Below are 26,229 nucleotides of genomic sequence, written 5' to 3'. Positions count from 1 at the left end.
AGTGTACAGTAGGTTAAGAGCCACACCCTGATGTGTGGTGGCAAAAAAACAGGGACAATGCCAATATTGACCCCACAAGGTACCCCTAAGACATCATTCAGCAGCCCTGCAGCCCCCAAACAAACCTTACTACAAGTGTACAGTAGGTTAAGAGCCACACCCTGATGTGTGGTGGCAAAAAAACAGGGACAATGCCAATATTGACCCCACATGGTACCCCAAAGACATCATTCAGCAGCTCTGCAGCCCCCAAACAAACCTTACTAGCAGTGTACAGTAGGCTAAGAGCCACACCCTGATCTTTGGCGCAAAAAAAAGGACACCCCAAACCTGCACAATAAAACAGCAAACCGCAATTTCACAAAAAAACATACATTCTAAAATTGCATTTTAGAATTGTCAAATCTATCAAACCGGCCACCCCAAAACTGGAATTCATCCCTGCACACTTGTCATCATAAAAAACATATGCAAACAAAATAAAACAATTACATTACACTCAGTTTTAAAAAAAAGGTTAACCTCAAGACCGCGAGTGATTCCAGTGCTCTGCCTTCGTTTGGATATGCTTTTCCAGCACACAGTCCACGATACAAATCAGCGCTCCGCAGTGTTCCAAAATGGAGGGTAAACTACGCAGTACACTACGCAGTACTCTTCCTTATATAGTAAACGGGCGAGGCTGGGTAGCGAAAACGAAACGCCCAGTTTTCACTTCATTGGTTAGTTTACGCATTTAGGCGTTCCACGAAAACGAAACTTTGAATACACGAAAAATCGAAATTAGTAATCGCGTCAGTGTACCGAAAGAAGAGAAAGGTGCGAAAAATCGTAAACATAACCATTTTCGCACAACATTGAATACGGCCCAAAGTCTCTGTCATGCTCTTCAAACCATGTGCGAACAATGCCAGTTTTATGACAGGGAGCATTGTCCTGCTGGAAGTATCCATCCCCGGCAGGGTACACCATTAACAGGATGTACTTGATCTGCGATAACACTCAAATACCCTTGGCCATTCAGACGTAGTTCCACAGTTATCAAAGGACCCATACAATGCCAGGAAAACATCCCCCAGACCATAATATTGCCTCCACCAGCTTGAAGTGTTGTGGCAATGCAGTTGGGGTCCATGCTTTCGTGCTGTTTTCGCCATATTTGCACCCCGCCATCTGCATGGTGTCATTGAAAATGCGATTCATCGGACCACATGACCCTTTTTCAGTCATCTACTGTCCGATCCTTGTGCTCCTTTGCGAACTGGAGACGTCTGCTCTTGTTCAAGGCAGACCATAGAGGCTTTTGAAAATTTCGTTGGCTTCCATAGCCTATACAGCGTAATGTTCGGTGAACAGTTCGTTCAGAGACCTTCGCAGTTGCTCCTTGATTAAGATTCCCCGCAATTTGATGTACTGTTGCTCTTCTGTTGGACTGGACAACTCTGGCAAGTCTCCTTCAGATCGAGCATTCAGTAGTCTATGACGACCACAAGCCTGACGTTGAGACCCGGTTTTCTGCTTGGTAGTCATCTCTCTGTAAACATTAATAACTGCTGCTCTCGAACACTTCACAAGTGCAGCTGTTTTGCTGATACTGGTTCCAACGGTGCGAGCGCCTACAATCATCCCACGTTCAAACTCAGTTAAATCACGTTTTTTGTCCATTTCTTCGCAAGCAACACAGTGCAATTGATGCTTCACTTGTCCTGCATTACCGTTTTATAGCTATCACGCCCTCTAGCGGCAACAACGTGAAGTTATGGCCGATCTGCGTATAAGTGTCAAGTGGTCATAATTTGGCCACTCAATGTATACATACTGGATACCACCGCACTCGCCTACAAATGGGGTGCAAACTGCACTCACCATTCCCAGGTTGGGGTGCTTTGGCCTGTGACCACATTCTCTAATAAATACAGATACGAGGGGCTCAACACTCACCATAATAAACTAACTCACCTTAATATACAAATAATCAAATAAATAATGGGGTTTTAGTTTATATATATATTCATTATTGCACCCACTTCAGGCTTTGCCCTGTCCAGCCCTCTACTCTGTCTGACCCCTTTCTTATGCCCACCAGTGCCCTTCCACCCATTGCCTCTCCTTGGTCAGTTCTGTCATTCTCACTGTGGGAGCACCGTTGGGGCGCATGCTCACGCTTCCATTGCATGCGCATTGAAGAGATGGGACAGACCTTGCATGTTTTTTTTTTGTTATATAATATGTTCATAAATAAAAAAAGATACAGTTGTACTGTTGTAAAAGCTTTGAAATAAGCAGGGTCAGTTGTCTGTAGTTTTTCATAAGATAGATTTTAATATAGTCACACTCAATTTTCATGACAAATGTAGGTGTTCTTTATTTAATTACGATTAGGATGCTTTTCATGTAATGTGTAACAGCACAGATTTCTGTATTTAGTAATATAACTAGGACTCATGCTGTGATCTGCGTGTAATGTATTTAAATATAGTAATATTTACTATGCATATCTAATGTCATTTCATACATTTCCAATGCACTCATTTGCGTAAGACTTTTGAATTCCTTCCTTTACATTTACTAGGTTAAGAAGAAAGGGAATGAATTGTATAATACAAATGTCATTTTTCTTTGGGTCAAACGAGGTAGCAATAATCTTGTGTGACATTACAGGACCAGAAAGGTTGTTAAACAAAAAATAACATTAAGAAGTCCCCAAATATGTATATTGTTGTATATGCAGCATTGAAATATTTTCATAGAAAAAATGCACAGGCTTGTATCACAGAATTACCTGCTGTATAATGTGTTATGCCAGTGGTTCCCAAACTGTGTGCCGCGGCACCCTGGGGTGCCTCAGAGCACATGCAGGGGTGCCCTGGGATGGTGGTCCATGAACAATTAATTTTATTTATGGTCAATGTAATAGGGAAAATCAGTGCTTATGGCTTCCAATCATACAATATGAGAACAAACTGAAGTGAATACTGTCCCTCACAACATAAATGGACCTAAGGATCACATATAAACACAATTTATTTAATTTAATATACATTTTTTAAAGTACTCAATAAGAAAATTTTGGCCTAGGGGTGCCACAAAAAAAATTCTGATACTCCAGGGTGCCGTGATTCCAAAAAGTTTGGGAACCCCTGTGTTATGCTATATAGGGCATGCAGTGGTGTAACTATACATTTTGCTCTCCCCTTCCAAAAAGTTTGTGGCGCCCCCCCGTGGTCCTCTCCAGCGTGTTTCCCCAGCGTGAGGTGATGACGTCACATTCATAATGGAGAAGCTGAAGCACAATAGAGGAAGAGAAACCAGCAGACACTGCTGATTCCCTTGGCTCCGACGCATCCCAGGCCACCCCAGCACGCCCATCTTGTACACAGTAGCCAATAGCCGGCTCTGTGTACAGTCAATTGAATCAGTGGGGGGGATTTGTCGTCTCTGCCATGGCCGCACCCGCGCTGCGGCTGACTCGCCTCCGGTGCTCAGCCAGTGGGCAGTGGCAGGCAGCAGCATGTCAGTGCGACCAGCGAGTGCTGGCGCCAACATAGACCCCACTGTGGCTTGCTCCCCCAAGCGGCAGCTGGGGCTGCCTTACAGTAGTTACGCCACTGAGGGCATGGAACATTCTGTGGATAGGTATGCTTTAAGCCAGTGATGGCTAACCTTGACACTCCAGCTGTTGTTGAACTACACATTCCAGCATGCCATGCATCAGTTTTACTATTTGGCCATGCTAAAACTGATGCATGGCATGCTGGGATGTGTAGTTCAACAACAGCTGGAGTGTCAAGGTTAGCCATCACTGCTTTAAGCTAAATGGATGGTCATGGCATTATTAGTCTTGTGTTATACTTTCTCACCCGAAATTCTATAAATTCATTGTTAACGGATGTTTATTTCCCCATGCTCATGTCCATATACCAGTGGCTCCCAAACTATGTGCTTATGCACCCTGGGGTGCTGCAAGTTTCTTGCAGGGGTGCCCCAGGTTAGTGTTACAGAACCAAAACAAATTATTTATGATAGGCAAAACCAGTACTGGTGGCTGCCAATCATAAAACAATTAGACAGTTATGACCGCCACTAAGTAACTGAACCAAAGGGTGACAGGTAGGCACCATTTACTTAATTTAATATACTTTTTAAGTTTGTCAATAAGAAATGTTCAGACTAGGGGTGTCTTGTAAAAAAGTGTTGATACTCTAGTTCACTGTGATTCAAGAAAACATGGGATCCACTGCCATATACATTGGTACTGAACAATTGAGTATTGCAATTACTCCTATGTTCTTTTAACATATTTCCAGGAAAAGTGTGTGTGTGTGTATATATATATATATATATATATATATATATATATATATATATATATATATATGGTATTTTACTGCCTTAGTAGGATTTACTTATTTATCCAAGTCTGATATCTGTTACTGTTGTGATGGGCTGTCTCACTGTCTTCGTGAGCATACCCAGCACTTTTCATTATCCAACATTGTTTTTCTTATAAAGATTGAATTGTATGTTCTCAAGATAAATACTTACTGATACTATTTGTAACCCGCAGGCACAGTCAACATGGTATATTAAGACTACAAACAATTGAGGTAAGATGTCTGGCATTTTATTTTATCTACTTTTCCTGTGTTTATAGATTAATCTGCCTCATAGTGTCTTGTGTGTGTGTGTGTGTGTGTGTGTGTGTGTGTGTGGCACTCCCAATAACACAATCACTTGGCGATCGGTGCCTTCACTGCAAATGATGCTGAAGTAGTTTGTCCTGATGACAAAACAATAAAGTTTTGAAACGTTGATGATATCACAGAGGCAGCGTGCAGCTTATTGTGTGAAAGATTGTGAGTGCCGCACCTTCTACAAACTATATATATATATATATATATATATATATATATATATATATATATATATATATATACTCATTTGTGGTCTAAATGCTTAAAACCCCCTAATTGAAAAAGCACACTTAAAATAAACATGAAATATCAATACATATGGGGAAAATCCCTCCTGTCCTTTATAACACAATCCCTCTTCAGGTTAGTTCCAATAGGTTAGTTCCAAGGACCTTTTAGACGATAATCTGTAAAACAGGTGAGAAGAGTGCCTCCTTGTGTAGTATTTTTAGGATGTTATGTTTAAAACCTCCACCAATATATAGCTCACCCCAAATATAAAGGTGTACCCTGTATAGTGGTATCCAACTATTTATTAATGAGCATGCATAACCAATCCTCCAATTCCTCCAACCTGTTCTCTTCTCTCACGATACACCAACATATATTACAGATGAAGAAGAAAGATAGAGACCCTAGTGTAATTCTGTAACACAATTTAATAATACAATAAGATGACAACTAAGTTGCCCGTACAATGTTAAAATAAAGAATAGCTTATCTGGTGATGCTTTGGGCCAAAGCATATAGGGGACAGTCTGTGTTCCCAGCTCAACGCGTTTCGTCCTTTTAATGTACCCGGACTTATGCAGCCCACACACGCACCGATCCCGGCGTGCGATGTGGGCTTAATTAGCACACAGAGCATTGCATCGTATGCCTTGTGCATACGATGTGCATGTGATGCGATGCTATGCTAGAAAAGGCTAGTACAAAAAGTATGTGCAGCACATACTTTTTGTACTGTACGATGAGGTGCCGCGGGAGCGCGCACCCCATCGTACAGCATCGCACCGCTTGCATTGGTGCGTGTGTGGCCTCCATTACTCAGGAGTGTAATCATAAGTGTGCCCTTAGCCCTGTTTTTATATCAGTCTTAATTGCGGCCCTTTCTCCCCAAAATGCCGGTTTCCGTATTCCGGGAACATCACTTCACATATTTATTTATTTATATAGAGCAGCATATTCCATTGCACTTTACAATTGGAAACAACAGTGATTAAACCAGTGGTCAGGGAACTCGGTCCTCATTACCCCATGCAGTGCATGTTTTGCAGGTCTCCTCACAGAATCACAAGTGAAATAATTAACTCCACCTGCGGACCTTATAAAATGTGTCTGAGTAATTAGTACACCTGTGCACCTGCTGGGTTACCAGCAAAACATGCACTGTGTGGGGTAATGAGGACCGAGTTCACTGACCACTGGATTAAACAAACTGGGTAGATACAAACCGACATGGAGGTAGGAGGGCCCTGCTCTCAAGCTTACAGTCTATAGCATATTGCATGGGTGTGTTTGTGACCTGAGTAGCTGTGTGCCTTCTAGGTTTCTTTGCCCTCAGACTTTGCGATGGAAATTGTTGCCACTTAGGAGCCACAGAGATCATAAAGTAGTAGCAAGGATCTCCTTGCTCCAGCCTTTGAATTGAAGTGGTTTCCAGTACATCTATCAAACAACTGTATCCTTGGTGTGATGATGCTAGTCTGCACTACCTTCTCGTTTCCCTCAGCCTTCACAACTGTATATTTATGTAGATTTATGAGATGATGTGGGCACAGAGCTGTTCTACAGTAATGTCCTCTTACCATAAAATGTGTAACATGTACAATTGGCTATGAACAGTATGGACTGTCTCGTTGGTGAATCAACGCTGTCAGGTTCCCTTAAGTTGTGTATTTGTTATTGCTATATACAGTATATGACATAGTACTTTTGAGGTTTAATCCCATGGTTCACTATACTAGCTTCAGTTATGTTATTCATCCTTTTCCCATGTAAGTTTTTCTGGTGTGGATGTTTAGACCTATTAGCCAATTTTGTTCTCATTATCTACTGCTGTTCGGGATGTTTATTTTCCACACCTTGGGGACAATTTGGGGCAATCTTCTCACAGTTTCCATACTGGTGCTGCTGTGTTGTCCACAAAAAATCCTAGTGTACACATGTATACATGGCCAATAAAGTTGATTCTGATTCTGATAAGGCTGCATACATAAGTCAGCTAGTCCAGTGCGGGATCTTGGCTGCGAGGGGGCTGGTCCAGGTGCCATTGGGAGCATTTAGCTGCCATTGCACTGCCAAATTGCCACCTGCACCTCTAATTGAATAACCTCCTTATTTCCATTAAGAAAGGTATATCCAACTAGGAGGTTACACACACATTAAGGAGGGTTTACACAACCAATAAAATAATTTACAAACTATTGGGTTGTTAACTCATGTACTACCCTTATAAATGGATACAATTGTCCAAAACAGATGCATAGTAACCTGAAACATTATTTCACATGCGATGCCACATTATGATATTGTGTTGCATGCTATTGAGTACTAATAATATAGCTGTTAAATTAATCCACATTACCTTTAGCATGCTAAATGCCTTATATATGGTACTGTATAGATACTTGTCACTTGGTCTCATGTGATTTTAGGTCTATCCTGCTTTAAAACAAGATTATATATGCTTTATTCCAATGCTAAGCTGCAGAAAAAAAGAGGTGTTTTCTTTACATTAGGAACACTCAATAATTTTATAATATGATGTAAGCCTCCAGCATTGTGTGTTCCTACTGCAATGACAAACAGACGCGTAGGATTAGGAACTTGGTCTTCTCGCTCCAGCACCAGCCTTCTGAGTATGATCTCACATTTGGATCACTGGTATTTTCAGCTGCAGAAATCTGTTAGATAATATGCTCCTTTTAAACACATCAGAAAACTAATTTCTTCTCTCTGCTAGCACTGGATATTTATTTTGTCCTTTTCAAATGTGATATCTTTCTAGATATGCAGTGTTTTACTACTATTTCAAGTATGCATTGTACGTTTTTCTAAAAGAGTTTATCAATGTATTGCTGTTCCTGGAGTGTCCGGAAGACTATTGTTTCTTTCAGAATTGTGAATGACAGAGCCGATAGATTAGTGTATGTAATTGAAAAAATAGTTGGATGATCTGTGTGATAACAGCTGGGTGTCCATATGCCAAAACCTGTTGTAATGAATGAGTCAGAGCTGAATGTGAACAAAACAGCCAGCTTCCCTTGAAATATACTGCATAAAGATCAGAACATATGCAGTCATAATTCTTCAGTTACGGATTTAATGTGTATTCTATAGCCTACTGGCCTACTGTTTCCTGATACATGTGTGTGTGCTCTATAGCCTACTGTTTGCTGATACGTGTACTCTATAGCCTCCTATTTCCTGATCTGTTTGTGCTCTATAGACTCCTATTTCCTGATACATGTGTGTACTCTGTAGCCTACTGTGTCCTGATACATGTGTACTCTATAGCCTCCTATTTCCTGATCTGTTTGTACTCTATAGACTCCTATTTCCTGATACATGTGTACTCTGTAGCCTGCTGTGTCCTGATACATGTGTACTCTATAGACTCCTATTTTCTGATACATGTGTGTACTCTATAGTCTCCTATTTCCTGATATGTGTGTACTCTATAGTCTCCTATTTCCTGATATGTGTGTACTCTATAGTCTCCTATTTCCTGATATGTGTGTACTCTATACATACCTCCCAACCGTCCCGGATTTGGCGGGACATTCACGATTTACCGCCGATGTCCCGTCGTCCCGGTACTGCTAACCGCAGTCTCGGCTTCCCGAGACGGTTGGGAGATACTCGGCAAGCCCCCCCAGCTTGCCGAGAATAGACGCTGTGCGCATGCGCACAGCGTCTATTCAGCGACGACGAGCGGCGGAAACGGGGCGTGGCCGGATTTCGCGGCACCCCGCGAGGCCACGCCCCATTTTCACGAGGCCACGCCCCCTTTTCGGGAGGTATGTCTATAGCCAACTTTTTCTGAAATGTGTATACCCTACCCTACTGTTTCCTGATACGTATACTGTATAGCCTCCTATTTCCTGATACATGTGTGTACTCTGTAGCTTCCTCTTTCCTGATATGTGTGTACTCTATAGCCAACTGTTTCCCGATATGTGTATACCCTATAGCTGGTGTGGCCAAACCGGTCCTTCGAGATCTACCAACGGTCCACGTTTTCCAGGTTACCTAGTTGATGCACAGCTGTAGTCATTACTAACTGTCACATTTTAAAACCTGCTGCATTCATTCCTACTATAGATCCACAGGTTGCCTGGAAAACATGCACCGTTGGTAGATCTCCCATATTGCATGTACAATGCTCTAGTACATACGGTTTTTCTATGCTATTAAGTGAGTGGGCCGTTCCTATCCGTATTCCCAGGGCCGGAGCGACCACTAGGCAGCCCTAGGCAACCGCCTAGGGCGCCGGTCATTGAGGGCGCACTGCACACTGCTGACGATTGGTTGTTTTAACATTTTGATAGTTGAGCTCAGTCAGTTGCTGGGAATGCCCGCCCGCCCACAGCCTGCAGCCGCCCGCCCACAGCCTGCAGCCGCCCGCGCCATCTATCTACATTGCTGCTGGCTGTGGAAGCTGAGAGGCAAACAGGAGGAATGTTATTTCATCGCACCTTCCCTGCTCCCTATAACAATGTAGACGCACAGTGGGGAAGGACAATGTCAAGGACGCTTCAAATCCGCGTCCTCTGCTTCCTGACGCGCAGTCTGTGTCTGGCCACAGCAGCCCGCCGTCAGGCACCTGGATTCCAAAGCTCTCAGCCGGCCTCTTCTCCCACCCAGCGGCTCACTCCCTCCTCCAGCAGCCGCGGCCGCACCATGAGGGGAAGCAGTGCTATGCCTGCATCCCCACACAGCAATAGTAGCCCAACGCTACCCCCTCCCCTCGGATGCCGGAGCGCTCAGCAGAACCAGCACGCCTGACGCCTGCTCCCGCACACTGATGAGTCCACTTAGTGGACTCACCGCTCGAGATAGCGCCATCCTGAAGTGTCTGGGTCAGCGGGCTCGACTCACTGACAGTCTGCAGGCTGAAGTTTACCCCACATATTGAGATTGGTAAGTGCCAAGGGAGCCCTGTACCCACCTACCACCCCCCCCCCCAGTGTGTAACCTCCCTGGGTGCGTGTGTGTAAAAATATCACCCCCTACCCTCTTCCACTCTGTGTCTGCCCCACCACCCTAATCCCCGTTGTGTGTGTGCAACCTTACCCATCCCCTAAATCCTTCCTGTGTGTGACCCCCTTTAACCCCATGTGTGTGTGTGTGAGACACACTGTACCCCACCTCCCCCCCACACCTCTGTGTATTTTTGCAATACCTTAATACTAGAGTTCTTCAAGAAGTGGTAAGCCGTCTAGAGCTCCAAATGGTAACTAGATTGCTGACTAGATAAGGTGGATCTGTCAGCTGCATGTGCAGGGACTTGTCATCGCAAGACCCTCTTCCAACACATATAAACACTAAAATACATAAATATATGGGATGGGATGCAGTGTTAACATCGCAGCTGTCGGGATGCCGGCAGTCAGGATACCAACGTCGGCATCCTGACCCGTGGCCCAAAGACCAAGAATCCCAATTGTCAGGTTAAGTCAGGGGAGGTGAGGTGAGGGTTAGGTTTAGACACTACTAGGGGACTTAGGTTTAGGCTGCAGGGCAGGAGAGTTAGGGTTAGGCTGCAGGGAGGGACAGAATTCCCTGTATCAGGATGCTGGCATCAGTATTCTGGCCGCCGGCATCCCATTTGCTGGTAGATTTGGGTATATATAGATTTTTTTTATACTCGCCTGTGGCATCCCCAGCGTCCATCCTGAGAGGATTCCCTATGATTCTTTGCATAGATGACATCACCGGCACACATGTGCAATGCATCATTGGGATCAAGAATGCCTCTGAAGATGGATACCAGGGGGACCACGTGAGTATAAAAAATGGTACGGGGGGGGGGGGGCGCATAATGTTGAATATTTGCCTAGGGTGCCAAGAAACCTAGCACCGGCCCTGCGTATTCCTATATTCATACTTGCCTAAAGCATTATGGAGCATTAGAGTGTATTGCAGCCAACATTTATATTGATTAATTGCAGGCTTGCATGGTCCTGCTGCAGCCATTATACAAGCCTCTGTTAATTGCTGCATAGCTAGGCAATATCGTGCTCGCAAAGTGATACACAAAGGAGGATAATGGGCTGTTGACATGCAGCGGACATGCAGCCATCTCTTTGATTAAATCAATTTGGTTACATTATCAATAAGCTCTGGACTTGATTCACCGTGCCTGTGATTGTACATCCAAATGAGAATGTAATTGCACTGCTGGCATGTAGTCACCTCTCTAGTTGCACCTAATCATCTACAACAGGATAATATCCTCCCTATTAATTATACATAGACTCCAGAAATCAGGTTATTTTAACTATCATGGCAACTACGGCACAGAAGAAATGTCATGCAAAAGAGATTATTTTATTGCCACGTGTATAATAGTCTAACATACAGTGCTTTTAATACTATGTTTGAAAACGAATCTTGTCTTAATTGTGATAAAATACTATCACTATTGTAAAGTGCACCCAAACTAATTGAGTACTGTTATCATTTAGGTGCACTTACAATATTGACGTGATAAAAAAAAACTTTTCCACATATGGTATGTTCACATAAATTCCATATGACATCTGAAAAACATGCTCTCCTCCCATTCTAAAATATGTTATTATTTAACATTTCACAGACGCTATTTATAACGCAAATAAACCAATAAAGGTTAATTCCCAAACCCTGCGATCCAAAGGTGTTGGGTTGGTATATTAATTTTAGATTTGTAAAAACCACCTCTGATATTTAATTGTGTGCTAAAAAAAAAGCTTTACAATTTTTAGAACCAGTACCCCTGATGAAGTCATTCTGACGAAACGCGTTAAGGGTCTGTTCCCTTTGTGACGGCATTGAATGGAATCTATCATGTCTGATGACTTTGAATTGTTTTAATAAAAATGTTTTTATTTCAAATTGTATCTATATAGAAACAACTGTTTACAATTTTAATCAAGGTGGTGGTAGCGCACTTTACATCTTCTACTATTTTCATTCCACATTATCCTCCACTAACAGGGAGGCTCTGTAAGGTGCAGCTGACTTAGCACAAACAACAGTCTATCTATCTATCTATTACATAATTACAAATTACATAATTGAAATATAAAAATATTAGGAAATAGAAAATCATCCATTATCCAAAATTCTTCTGGTTCCGAGCATTTTGGATAAGGGAAAGTCAACCTGTATATATGTATATATATATATTTATCAAGCGACCTAGGCCATACGCACTGTAATGGTTAGCCAAAGCTTTGTGGTGGCTGGCTACACACCCCTGTAGCCTGGCAACACATTGACCCCTATAACTGCATGTTCCCGGTGGGCCCTTCATGCCCCAGTCCGACACTGAATAAACCCACATAACTTAATAAAAAAGGATTTCAGATCTAATGTGGAACATTTGTTTATCTGTTCTTATCCGTTTTATTTCAACTGATTTGTCATTTGTGACTCATAGGAACACTTGGAAATGTGTTGTGGCAGAGAATTTCTTGTCGGCGTTTGAAGGCCACTCTTGTCAATCACAATAAAATAATAGTCTCTTGTATAGAACATGAGTGGGAATGCATTAGACCTTGTGTGCTTTATATCCCTGTAATATTTATTTAAGGTAGACTGAACAGTATGTAGAACAATCTTATATATATACATTTCTCCCAACAAAGGTGCACATTTTTTTTTTGTTTTTTATTTTTTTTTATTTTAAGGTTTCCAGACCTGCCAGTTCACATTGTCCTACTCTGTGTCACACTCACCCTGTGGGTGGAAATAATTACACTGCAAAATGCATTCACAGGGAAAACATATTGAAACAGAGGCCAGCTGCTACAAAAACCAATCTTGGCACTGTTATTGTTAACAAGATAAGCTTCACGACTTTGGGAATATTAGCCAATCGGACTATCACGGGCACATTTTTAGACAGTAACCAATGACAGTGCTACCTACTGTAACAGCCAGTGCCCGAGAACGCAAGTGGCAGGAGGGATTACTCTGCAGCATCCAGCCGTATACATTATGAAGCTTTATTGAATGTCACAATAAGGCGTCTGTGTAAGTTGTCATGAAGAATAGTTTTATGGTTTCATAAGTTATACTGACCATGATGTGCACAGTATTTAAGATTGGAAACTTATCTACCTTCCTTACCTCCCTAACAAAGTGGTCGGGAGGGCAAATATAAAAAGTAATGTCGGGATGATACACTACAGTTTCAGTGTTACAGGTCAGGGGCAAACGCAGGATTTTTAAAGGGGGGTTTCCAGGTAGAATAAATAATAACAGTTTTATTTATATATATATATATTTATATATATATTATATATATATATATATATATGTGTTTATATACATACATACATATGTATATATATATATATATATATATGTGTGTGTGTATATATAACTATATATATAAACTGTATATGTGTGTGTGTATATATACATATTTATCAATATATATTGATAGCTAGAAATATACTAGAAATATACCCCCTACCCCCCCCTGCAGGTCGGCCCCTCAGCTGCGCTCTCCATGTACATGGCTGGCAGAGGGATTCAGCAGTAATGTGGTAAGGGATTCAGCATTAGTAGCAACCCCCGCCCTTTGAGGGGGGGGGGGGGGGCATTGTTGTAAGGTGGTCAGTGGAAGGGGCTGTGAGGGGGGCAGTGAAGGCTGTGAATACAGTATGTTCTGCAAGTGTTCTATAGAAGGAAGTGATGGGTATATTTCTTAAAGTGCAGGTTTTTAGAAGTGGAGGTGTTGCCCATAGCAACCATTTAGTCTCTAGTTTCTAGAAGGTGCTAGAGTACATAAATGATACTGGGGTAGATTTATTATAGCGGCGCTAAGAGCGCCGCTATAACAGTTCCTGCTTCGCCTCATTAGCGAGGCGAAGCAGGAGGGGACACCGACAAGATCTACTAAGATCTTGCCGCCGAATCGGGGGAGCTCTAACTCCCCCCTCCAGCTGACAGCGCGTCAGTTAACACTGACGCGCTGCCTGCTTCTCCCCCGGCTGGCTCACTGCGCATGCGCGGGATCTCGCTACTCATGCGAGATCCCAGTGCAGCTCAGAGCCAGCAGCAGGGACAGCGCTGTCCCTGCTGTAGGCATAGGGCATCGCCGTTTGCAGCTGTCAAAGTCGACAGCTGCAGGCGGCGGAACAGTCAGCAATGCTGACCGTTCATAAATTAGGCAGGAGGCAGGCGCGCAGTACGAAATATCGTAGCTGCGCTATGTCTCCTGCCCCGCACCGCCGCACGAAAGACACCCGCTCAGCGGGTGTCATAGATAAGGGGAAGTGCTATCCCCTGCTTTAGCGCATGGGGTTAGCGCAAATGCCCCTTATCGTCCCTTAATAAATCTACCCCACTGTACTTAGAATCTGATTGATGCTATGGGCAACATCTCCACTTCTAAAAGCCCACTCTCTGAGTGAAACATATATACAGGTGTGAAGTGGTCAGTAAAGGTTGTGTGCAGGCAGGGCTGCATTTGGGGCCCCTCCAAGCCCATTCATGGGGAAAAACTGTAAAAATCATAGCACGACCCTCCTGTAAGCACTCTGATTAGTGGATAGCTCCAGCCATTCGCCAATCAGCATGATGACAGCCATTCACTGTCTGGCTGCAGGCTGGGAAACAGAAAGAGAATACTGCCTGATCGCTCTGTCTGTGTCATGGCGATCAGGCAGCATTTTCTACTGCCTCCCAAGAAGCTCAGAGAGCTAATGCCCACAACCCTCTCAGGTCTACCCACCTTTTCATGCTATTTTCTGCTTTTGGACAATATTTGCAAGAATATCCATATATGCAGTTTATTGTTAGACACAATCGACCATACCCAACAACCTGTTGCTCTCCTCCTACTGTGTAACTACAAATCCCAGCATGCCAGGACACAGTTTTTCTATTAGGAAACTGTGGCAAGGCATGTTGGGATGTGTAGATTTTCAACAGCTGTAGGGCTACATGTTGGCCAGGCTGCGTCTGACTGTATATTCCATTGATTGAACTTGATCGTATCCCCCTAAATAATTGTTTCTGTAGCTGTTGTGTTTTCAGCAGTTAAAACTGTTATACACATCTGATGCACATTTGAATGTTGTTTTTCATTTCAAGTACTATTTGCATTTCCTTGTTACTTCCATGGGCAGTAGGTGTCCCCATATGGGTCCTCATACACTGATGTGTAGTGCTTCTCAGTGTACCAGGCCCAGTGCTGTTCTGCTAGCATAGGCTATATTCTTTGGCAGTGGCGGTTTTTACCTTTGTGGCTATTAAATAGCTTGCTGTTATGATTCACTTTTCATCATATAAATTACATTGTAATCCCATTCCTCCTCTATGTACTACCCTTCTGCATCCACACACTGCTGCATTCTTATTTCCCATTGGCCAAAGCCATACTTTAGCTCATTATCTACTATCTCAATAGCTCCATCGTTTTTTTTTTTGAGTAACTCACGCAAAACAGGTTCCCTTGGCTACAGATTCGACTTTATTTATTTATTTAGAACAGCTTTGGTTGAAAATTATTTTAATTAATTCCTAAGGGGTAGATGTATGAAGCAGTGATAAGGGAGGAGAAGTGATAAAGTGCCTGCTACTTTATCACCGGTCATTCAGCTTCTAACTGTCCCTTTTTAAACCCATGCTGTACAGACTGGGTCTAAAAAGGGACAGTTAGAAGCTGATTGGCCAGTGATAAAGTACCAGGCACTTTATCACTTGTCCTCCCTTATCACTGCTTCATACATCTACCCCTAGATGTTTTATTTTTAAAAGCATTCCAAACATTTGAACCTGTTTCCTGCTTCAGTTTAAAACCGCACAGTTATCCTACTGGAGCGGGTGAATGACCATGAACTGAGAGGTAGCTACAGGATCACTTAAGGCAGACCGCTGGACAAATTCATTAACATCCCAACTCGCACGAGGCTCCTCGCCCGATAGGAGAACGGGAGAATTTCCTGGATTTTGCAGGTAGAGCAGGAACTGGTATCTGTGATATCCTGCTTGTTTTTGTACATTTGGTCGATGGTAAGATGATAAGACATTTCCAGTTATGTCTTCCCCTCTGATGAGAACAGAACCTGGTATATCAGTGACCAGCCAGTGTCTCCAGAATCTGTATATTGGCTTGAATCTGCTTGGAACGTCTGAATCCACCATAATCAATGTATACATCATTTCTGGCTTGGCATTGTCGTATTTGATCTGTGGAGGTCCCCAATTTTGTGTCAAGCCACTATGATATCCATTACAGTTTGGTATATAAATACAGGAGGCATCACCCATCTTGGGGTATATAACATGAAGATCGGTACTGCAGAAACTGGTGTCATCTCCAAGGATAGGCTCAAAGTCGCATGAAATAGGCCTACAAGAAGTGATGGATAAGAATAAAAGCAGGAATCCAACCTGAAATAATAACCTTGACATTTTAGCAAGTCTTGTCAAGAAGTCACAACTATGTGTTCTGGTCAGTGCTTGTCTGCAGACTCTGATGCTTAGCCACAGTTCTATGATTCTATATCTGTGATGTCATAATTACTCAAATTTGAATGAAGCTTCAGTTAGCTGTCATTCTGTGATGTCATAATTACTCAAATTTGAATGAAGCTTCAGTTAGCTTTCCCTGAGCTTACTATTTCAAGTGGTGGTGGGTTGCATATTGGAATGCTATGCTATTATTCCGAGATGATGGAGGGGTCTAATTTTTTATATCTTTCGTCACACTTTTGCTAAAAAAAAAAAAAAAAATTGTTTACAGAATAGTAATGTCCTTACAATTTAAGTACAATCTGACTTTTCCAAATATAGTATTTGGATGAATTTGACATTTCTACAATTATTCCACCCAACCACACTCATTTGGCAGTGGTCACATTCCAAAAGTCATGGTTTACACCTTATTAGCTCACTGCAAATCAGGACTATCTCTTAACAACTTTAATGGTAGAGTCAATGATTGATTGTGTATTTATGGTATTTTTAAGTGTCATGCTATTACATACACAAACTACTGGAACTGCATTTTGTCAGCACATTTAAAACAGCAAGACTCTATCATGACTGATGCTTGTATCCCCATCACAGTTGAGGGGCGGGAGTGATTTGCAGCCACTGTCCCATGTGATGTCCACAGTTGATTGCAGGTGGCAGTGTCCCCGGCGTGTTTCACGGCACAGGGTGAGGAAGCTGTGCTCCCGCAAGACTTCCAGAAGGTCCCACGGGACTTCCAGCTGCTTGGGCACTGGACAGGGGAGTGGCGGTGGATGGGGTGGTAACACTGGGGGGGATCTGTGTGTTTGCATAAGATTGGGGGGAGCAGACCTCTTTGTGTATAACGCTGGGCGGGGGGCATAACTTGGGGTGTGTATGATGCTGAGTCTGTCAGTCAGCGGTGTTATAAAGCTGGGCGGGGGAGTATGTGTGTATAACGCTGGGCGAGGGGCGGAATAATTCTAAGGCAGTCTGTCAAACACCCTTTGTGTATAATGCTGGCCGGTTGGCTCTAACTCCGCCCAGCAATATACACTCTAACTCCGCCCAGCAATATACACACAGGTGATTGACAGATCAAATATATAGGAGATATGATGCTGGATCAATAAGTTCCTGTGTTTGAAGACAGGTGGCGTTGCTGAGGAAAGTTGGTATTACTGTCGTGCACTTCCATCTTTCAAACAACACCATACCAAATTTTAGATTGATTCATAGGTTTTTTTTATTTTCACCACGACAATACACCAGCTCCCTCATCCGGAATTGTTGCGGTTGAATTGTGCAATGAATTGTTACAGCATCCACCATACTCGGCCGACTTTTACTCCCTGCTACTTCTTTCTGTTCCCTAACCTGAAAACCTGGCTCGCAGGTAAAAAAAAAAAAATTCGTAGCGCAATTCATGCAATTTGGCTGCAAAAATTCGGGATGAGGGAGCTAGTGCAATGTTGTGGTGGAAAAAAATAAAATAACCTATGAATCAATCTGACATTTTTATGGCGTTATTTGAAAGATGGTAGTATAGGATAGTAATACCAACACTCAGCAACACCACTTGTCTTCAAACACAGGTACTTATTGATCTTATACTTATTGATCCACCCTCGTTTAATGCTCCGGTGCCTGCCGCACAGCCCTCTCTCAGCCAAATATAACCAACAAGAATACGGCACTCTGGGGTCAGTCAGTGCAGGTAAAGAGGTTACTTTGTTCCAAATCCAACATGTTTTGAGTGAGTACACTCGAGCTAGAATACGTGAAGAAAAGATGTTGTGTAGAAAGGAGTGCAGGGGAGAAAGTGGATAAGGGAAGTGAGTGAGAAGGGTGTGAAGGAAAAATATGAAGGGCTGCCAGAGATACATTATACCTACCACACAGTGGGGATGGTGGGAGAAAGATGTGGAGCAAAATATGAAAGGCTGCCGAGAAAAATTTAACTTACAGTGCAGCTGGGAAGAAGAAAGTGAGTGGGGTGTGCAAAACAAATGTGCACCCCACTCACTTCCCTTATCCACTTTCTCCCCTGCACTCCTTTCTACACAACATCTTTTCTTCATGTATTTTAGCTCAGGTTTGATGATCCCTGGGTATCTTGCACTCCCACAGGCGAGCTTTGGGAACTTTACCACCACATTATTGCTATCCCTTACATGCTCCTTTGTTTTCATGTACACGCTCCACATCAGCCAAGGAATCTTTAATGGTGTCTCCCTTGTTGGTACCACTTTGTTTGACAGCTCGCGTGTCTATGCTGCCGGTTTGTTGGATTAAACTAACTGCTGCAATGCAGCACTCTGGAGACAGTCAATGCAGGTAGAAAGGTTACTTTATTCCAAATCCAACATGTTTTGGGTGAGTATGGGTGTACTCACCCAAGACATGTTGGATTTGGAGCAAAGTAACCTGTTTACCTGCACTGACTGACTCCAGAGTGCCGTATTCTTGCTGGTTATATTCGGCTGAGAGAGGGCTGTACGGCGGGCACCAGAGCATTAAATGAGGGAGGATCAATAAGTATAAGATCAATAAGTACCTGTGTTTGAACTAAGTCAGGTGGAGTTGCTGAGTGTTGGTATTACTGTCGTGTACTACCATCTTTCAAACAACGTTCTAAAAATTTCAGATTGATTCATAGGTTAGTTTTTTTTCCACCTTGACATTGTACTAGCTTCCTCATCCTGAATTTTTGCAGCCAAATTGCATGAATTGTGCTATGAATTGTTTTCTTTCTTTCCTCATAAGACTGGTTTTCAGGTTAGGGAACATAAAGAAGTTGCAGGGAGCAAAAGTCGACCGAGTACGGTGGATGCTGTAACAATTCATTGCGCAATTCATGCAATTTGACCGCAACTATTCCGGATGAGGGAGCTGGTGCATTGTCGTGGTGAAAAAAAAACTAATTAATCTGAAATTTGGTATGGCGTTGTTTGAAATTTGGTAGTACATAACAGTAATACCAACTTTCCTCAGCAACACCACCTGTCTTCAAACACAGGTACTTATTGATCCAGCCTCATATGTGTATATATATATACACACACACACACACACACACACACACACACACACACACACACACACACACACACACACAAACAGTACACACAGAAACACACACAGAGCTGGCATTACCCTCCACAAAGGAGCCCTGCTAGAGGGACCTTTAATACATTCAGAAATGCAGTAAAAATCCTAAAACCAGGGTTTTAAACCACATTTTTTTTCTTTAGTGAATCCCGCTCGTAAAGAGTTATTAGCATATTGTACAGTATCTGCAGCTCCATTAAGGCTAACAGAAGCACGATTACCAATGTAGTTTCAAAAAAATTCTCAAAGCACAGAACAATACAGTAGTTGTAAACAAGAGACTTGTTTACAAGTATGTTTCTGTGTGTGTGTGTGTGCGCACGCATGTGTCACACCTTCCAGACCCTTGAGGAAGGTGTAACACACACACACTGAAAAGGGCATTTGGCTGCGGCTCAATATTATGTCTTATTGGACTTGACCACTGAAACAGAAGCTGTCGGGTTCTTCACTATAGCACTGGCTGGAGCAGATGAGTTTGTTTATTTGAATTATTCAATGCCACTAACTGGTTCTACTTCAATAAACTACTGTATTAATACATAGATGTGATGGGGATACAAGGATCGGTCATGATAGAGTCTTGCAGTTTTAAATGTGCTGACAAAATGCAGTTCCAGTAGATTGTGTTAGTAATAGCATTACACTAAAAATACCATAAATACACAATCAATCATTGACTCTTCCCTTTAAAGTTGTTAACAGATAGTCCTGATTTGCAGTCAGGAATGTGACCACTGCCGATGGAGTGTGGTTGGGTGAAATAATTGTAGAAATGTCAATATCATCCAAATATTATATTTGGAAAAGTCAGATTGTACTTAAATTGTAAGGACATTACTATTCTGCAAACATTCTTTTTTTTTTTGCAAAAGTGTGATTAACAAACACATATTAAAATAAGGTGAGTTTAAAACACCAATGAATTTTACTCAGTGTGGTGGTCATATTCTATGACCACCTCTTGAAAGATGTAGTGATGGAGGGCCCCAAGTTGGTCCCTGAGTCAGAACTAGATGGAAGAAAGGATATAAAATTTAGACCCCTCCATCATCTTGGAATAATAGTATAGAATTCCAATATGCAAACCACGACTTGAAATAGTAAGCTCAGGGAAATGACAGAGCTAACTAAAGCTTCATTCAAATTTGAGTAATTATGACATCACAGAATGACAGCTAACTGAAGCTTCATTCAAATTTCAGTAATTATGACATCAATTATGACATTACAGATATAGAATCATAGGACTGGGGATAAGCATCAGAGTCTGCAGACAAGCACTGGCCAGAACGCATAGTGGTGACTTCTTGACAAGACTTGCTAAAATGTCAAGGTTATTATTTCAGGTTGGATTCCTGCTTTCATTCTTATCCATCACTTCTTGTAGGACTATTTCATGCGACTTTGAGCCTATCCTTGCAGACGACACCAGTTTCTGCAGTACTGATCTTCATGTTATATACCCCAAGATGGGTGATGCCTCCTGTATTTATATACCAAACTGTAATGGATATCATAGTGGCTTGACACAAAATTGGGGACCTCCATGGATCAAATACGACAATGCCAAGCCAGAAATGATGTATACATTGATTATGGTGGATCCAGACGTTCCAAGCAGACTCAAGCCAATATACAGATTCTGGAGACACTGGCTGGTCACTGATATACCAGGTTATGTTCTCCTCAGAATGGAAGACGTAACTGGAAATGTCTTATCATCTTACCATCGACCAAATGTACCAAAACAAGCAGGATATCACAGATACCAGTTCCTGCTCTACCTGCAAAATCCAGGAAATTCTCCCGTTCTCCTATCGGTCGAGGAGCCTCGTGCGAGTTGGGATGTTACCGAATTTATCCAGAGGTCTGCCTTGAGTGATCCTGTAGCCACCTCTCAGTTCGTGGTCATTCACCCGCTCCAGTAGGATTCTATAACTGCGGCTTTAAACTGAAGCAGGAAACAGGTTCAAATGTTTGGAATGCTGTTAAAGATAAAACATCTAGGGGTAGATGTATGAAGCAGTGATAAGGGAGGAGAAGTGATAAAGTGCCTGGTACTTTATCACTGGCCAATCAGCTTCTAACTGTCCCTTTTTAGACCCAGTCTGTACAGCTTGGGTTTAAAAAGGGACAGTTAGAAGCTGATTGGCTGGTGATAAAGTACCAGGCACTTTATCACTTCTCCTCCCTTATCACTGCTTCATACATCTACCTCCTAATGAATGAATTAAAATTATTTTTAACTAATGCTGTTAAATAAATAAATAAAGTTGAACCTGTACCCAAGGGAACCTGTTTTGTATCAGTTACTAAAAAAAAAAAAAATGCTGGAGCTGTTGAAATAGTAGATAGATAATGAGCTAAAGTATGGCTTTGGCCAATGGGAAATAAGAATGCAGTAGTGTGTGGATGCAGAAGGGTAGTACATAGAGGAGGAATGGGATTAAAATGTAATTAATATGATGAAAAGTGAATCATGACAGCAATCTATTTAATAGCCACACCTTAGGAGCATGTGTGCGTGTATATATATATATATATATATATATATTATAAAACGGGTGCTTCTTATATAGTGCACACATATTCTGCAGCGATTTACAGAGAATACAGTATTTGAACATTCACATCAGTCCCTGCCCCAGTGGAGCTTACAGTCTATATTCCCTATCACATGTACACGCACACATATTCATTCTAGGGTTCATTTTTGTTAGAAGCCAAATAACCTACCAGTATATTTTTGGATTGTGGGAAGAAACCGGAGTACCTGGAGGAAACCCACGCAAGCAGTGGCGTAACTACCGAGGGTGCAGGGGGTGCAGCTGCTATGGGGCCCGAGCTGTTTCAAGGGCCCGCAGCTCCCCCCTGCACCCAGTAACTTACTGTCCTGAAGTATCTTCAGCTAGGTCACTCCAACAATCCACATTGCTGCTGGCCTGAGACCAAGCTTCAGAAATGTGCACACTGCGTTCCGCTGCGGAAAGCGTCAGGTGGCTTGCTATCATCAACACAGGCTATTGCCCATTTCCGGGAGCAGGCACCGCTACTTAGTTCCACCAGGACAGTACAACACAGCAGCGGTGCAGGCTTGCAGGGCAGTGCACTAGCAGCATAGCACAGTATCAGACTGCTGCTTCAGCTGAGATACGCTACGGGAGCCGGATACAGTCTACCAAAAGTGCGGGGATGAGTGATTGCTGCATTGTCCGGCCACACATCACAGGTCAGTGCAGGTACCAGTCCAGCTTCCCTTGTTCAATAAATTAAGTCCTCACCTCTCCCCGCTGTGAGCTCAGCCTCCCCTGCTCACTGGCAGGTCACATAAAACACTCCTGATGGTATTTAAAACTTCCAACAAATGTATGTATCTTTCTGTGGGAGCTGGCAACAAATTAACTGTTTGGGATCACTACATCAACACAATTGCCTTATGGTTTTACTGTAGTAGTTATAGTAAGATTCTGGTGTAGATGTATGATTAGGTATTATGGAGGAGTAGTGGTATCAGAGCAAGATGCGGTCAGGATGCTGGCGTTTAGAATACAGACTCCAGCATCCCAACTGCTGTCAGAAGATCGGCACCAGAAATCTCGAAAAAGTATCAGGATACAGACAGCGAACATCGGTTTAGGCACTATTGGGAAGGTTAGGGTTAGGCTGCATGCCACCCCCTTAATAGACCCCACCCCAATTAGGGCTGCTTATGGGCTATTTCACACTGTCCGGCTCCGGCCGGATGGCAAAATCCCGCACGGCCAGGAAGCCGAGCCGTGCACAGTAGTTGTGAATGGACACTATTGTGCCCATTCAAACGGGACGTCAACGGCCCGGCCGTCTGGTTGCAGCAGCAGGTTTTCGCCGCCCGGCAGGAGCCAGAATGTGTGAAACCGCCCTATCTGTCCCAATCCACCGCTGTTAGTGCCCACACACACACTGCAGAAAGTTTAGCCCTAGACTGGCTGGCTCCTGGCATCAGAGCAGCACCACAATTCACATTTTTATGGTGTGGGGTCTAATGCCATGGAGTTCCTGCCTGATCAGAGACCTACTGTATGGTTGTGCTGCAGTGTGATAGTGCTCACTTCCCCTCCTCTCTCTATCCTCTCTCTGGGCAGTATTCAATGAGAAAAATTCGCCCTGTTTTATGGCGAATTTGTGCTTTTTTCGCCTTGGACGGAGCATTTTGCTCTCTAAAAGCGAGCAACCCTATTCAATGTGAAATATTTACCGTCTTTCTAAGTGATTTTCGCCATCTCTCTCCGTGTAGCAATTCTCCATCTTTTCATGGAGAGCTGGAATGTGAACTTTTAAACTAAAAGGTTTTTTTATTCAAATTTTGGTGTCAAAAAATCAGGATTTTTTTTCTGTGAAGGGGCATGTTATTTTTATTCATGTGCTTATAAATTTTACGAAACATGGGAAAAACAAAAGCACCCTAAGGGCCTTATTCAGATCTGATCGCAGTACAAATTTGTTCTCAAAATGGGCAAAACCATGTGCACTGCAGGTGGGGCAGATGTAACATGTGCAGAGATAGTTAAATTTGGGTGGGGTGTGTTGAAACTGAAATCTAAAATTATCGTGTAAAAATAATGCAGCCAGTATTTACCCTGCACAGAAACAAAATAACTCACACATATCTAAATCTCTCTATACATGTTACATTTGCCCCCCTGCAGTAGACATGGTTTTGCCTATTTTGAGAACAAATGTGTACTTCGATCAGATCTGAATAAGGCCCTATGTATATAAAAGTGGTGAAACTTGCAAAACTGCTTTGGGATAGGCCAATGTGAATGCTTCCCCACTCCCTTTTAATTTTCACAGTATGGTTTATTTTATTTAAGTACAATCTCACTATTTAATAGCCACACCTCGTATATATATATATATATATATATATATGCCCCAATCAGTCATAATATTGAACCAGCCTGTCTAACACTGTGTAGGTTTCCCTAGTTCCACAAAAACAGCTCTGACCCATCGAGGCATGGAGTCTATAATACCTCTAAGGACATTGCTGTAAGTCCTAGAAGTTGCAAGTTGGGGCTTCCATGGCTCAGACTTGTTTTACCAGCATACCCCAGAAATCTCAGTCACCTTGAGATTTCAGGAATTTGGAGGTAAAAGTCAATACCTTAAACACTGTCATGTTCGTCAAACCATTCCTGAACAATTTTTGCCGTGTGGTGAGGTGTATTATCCTGCTAAAAGAGGCCAATAAGGAATACAATTGCCATGAAAGGGTGAACTTGGTCTGCATCAATATTTAGGTAGGTGGTACATGGTAAACTTTCAGCCATGGGAATGCCAGGACCTAAGATTTCCCAGAAGAGCATTGCCCAATGTACCACACTGCCTCTGCTGCCTTCTTCCCATTGTGCACCCTAGTGTTCTCTCTTCTCTCCCAGGTAAATGACACACACACACACACACACACGATGTAAAATAAACTATTATTTTTCAGACCAGGCCACCTTTTTCCATTACTCCATGTTCCATTTCTGATACTTATTTGCCCATCATAGGTGCTTCGGAGGTGGACAAGAGTTAACCGGATTTGCGGCTACACAGCCCTGTATGCATTAAGCTGAAGTTCACTTTGTTCTGACACCTCTTTATTATTATAGCCATCACTTTTATAGCAATGCAATAGTATCTCATCTGTGGGATAGTTCTCTCTCACCTCACACATCAATGAGCTGGATGTCCATGACCATGATGTCCATGATCGTCATTTCACTGACTATATTTCCTTGGACCACTTTTCGAGGGTACTAACCATTGAACTATGGGAACTCCACACAAGATGTGCCATTTTGGAGATGCCTTGACCCATTCATCTAGCCATCACAATTTGGCCCTATTTAGAGTTGCTTGGTTCCTTACATTTGCCCACTTTTCCTGCTCCCAACTGATCAACTTTAAGAACTGACTGTTCATTGGCTACCTAGAACATCCCACCCACTGACCATTGCCATTGGGTTTAGCTTCCTGTTTTTCTGTATAAGTTTGGCCCAGGAATTGCTACATGACATAAATTGAATTTCTTTAATTTAAGCATTATTAAAGAATCTGCATTAACCAGTCCCTTAGATACGCTTTTAATATTGATATCTCTTTTATAGATTTGTAATAGCTATTTCTGTGCTGTGTTACAAATAAGATCTGAAAACACCGTAAATGGCTTTTTTTCAGAGCTGAAATTTCAGTGCGCTTTCTGCATATAAATTGGCTATTTCCGTCAGCATCTGTTCCGAGCTTGCCTCCTACACTGTAATGTAATGTGTTTAATTCAGTGAGTTTCTCCTCATCTCTGTTCCCATGATTGCATATTCAGACCCTAGAACATATGGCATAGGCTAAGTAATTGGTCTCTAACAAGCTGAGGGCCTACTATTCCTTGAGACTCTAAAAAATATTTTATGGGTTTATTTTTTTATTTAGAAATACAATAACATTGTTTTTTTATTCCAAGCAAACCAAAATATTGAAAATGAAAAGTTCTAGTTCTTTCATGGCCAATCTGCAGTAAGCCTGGACACCTGCTCCTCATGACCACCCTATGATTAATCTTTGCCCATGTCACTTCCAATCTTTATAACAGTGTTCTAATTCTCAGTAGGAAATGATACCAGTACAATAAGTTAACCTTATATTGGAGCAGTTAGATCGCTTTTAATCTCATTTGGGCTATTTTTATTATTAAATCTTTCCCTGAAAACTAATATTC

The 26,229-nt window shown here is 42.4% G+C and overlaps 1 protein-coding gene and 2 pseudogenes across 9 annotated transcripts in view; 2 read left to right on the top strand and 1 right to left on the bottom strand.

Annotated features, from left to right (window-relative positions):
* Positions 1-26,229, top strand: part of CDKL5 (cyclin dependent kinase like 5) — a 325,745-nt gene that overhangs the window by 52,941 nt on the left and 246,575 nt on the right. For all 9 annotated transcript variants that reach the window (XM_083172507.1, XM_083172502.1, XM_083172506.1 and 6 more), the window contains one exon: positions 4,568-4,607. The gene's annotated coding sequence lies outside the window, so the exon portion shown is untranslated. The remainder of the gene's footprint in view (positions 1-4,567; positions 4,608-26,229) is intronic.
* LOC146058416 (phosphatidylethanolamine-binding protein 4 pseudogene) lies at positions 15,729-16,331 on the bottom strand (annotated as a pseudogene).
* LOC146058415 (phosphatidylethanolamine-binding protein 4 pseudogene) lies at positions 20,813-21,415 on the top strand (annotated as a pseudogene).

The sequence above is a fragment of the Crinia signifera genome, chromosome 2 (genome assembly GCF_055691185.1).
Source record: "Crinia signifera chromosome 2, ASM5569118v1, whole genome shotgun sequence".
Lineage (NCBI taxonomy): Eukaryota > Metazoa > Chordata > Amphibia > Anura > Myobatrachidae > Crinia > Crinia signifera.
This window is presented reverse-complemented; position numbering and strand designations above follow the sequence as displayed.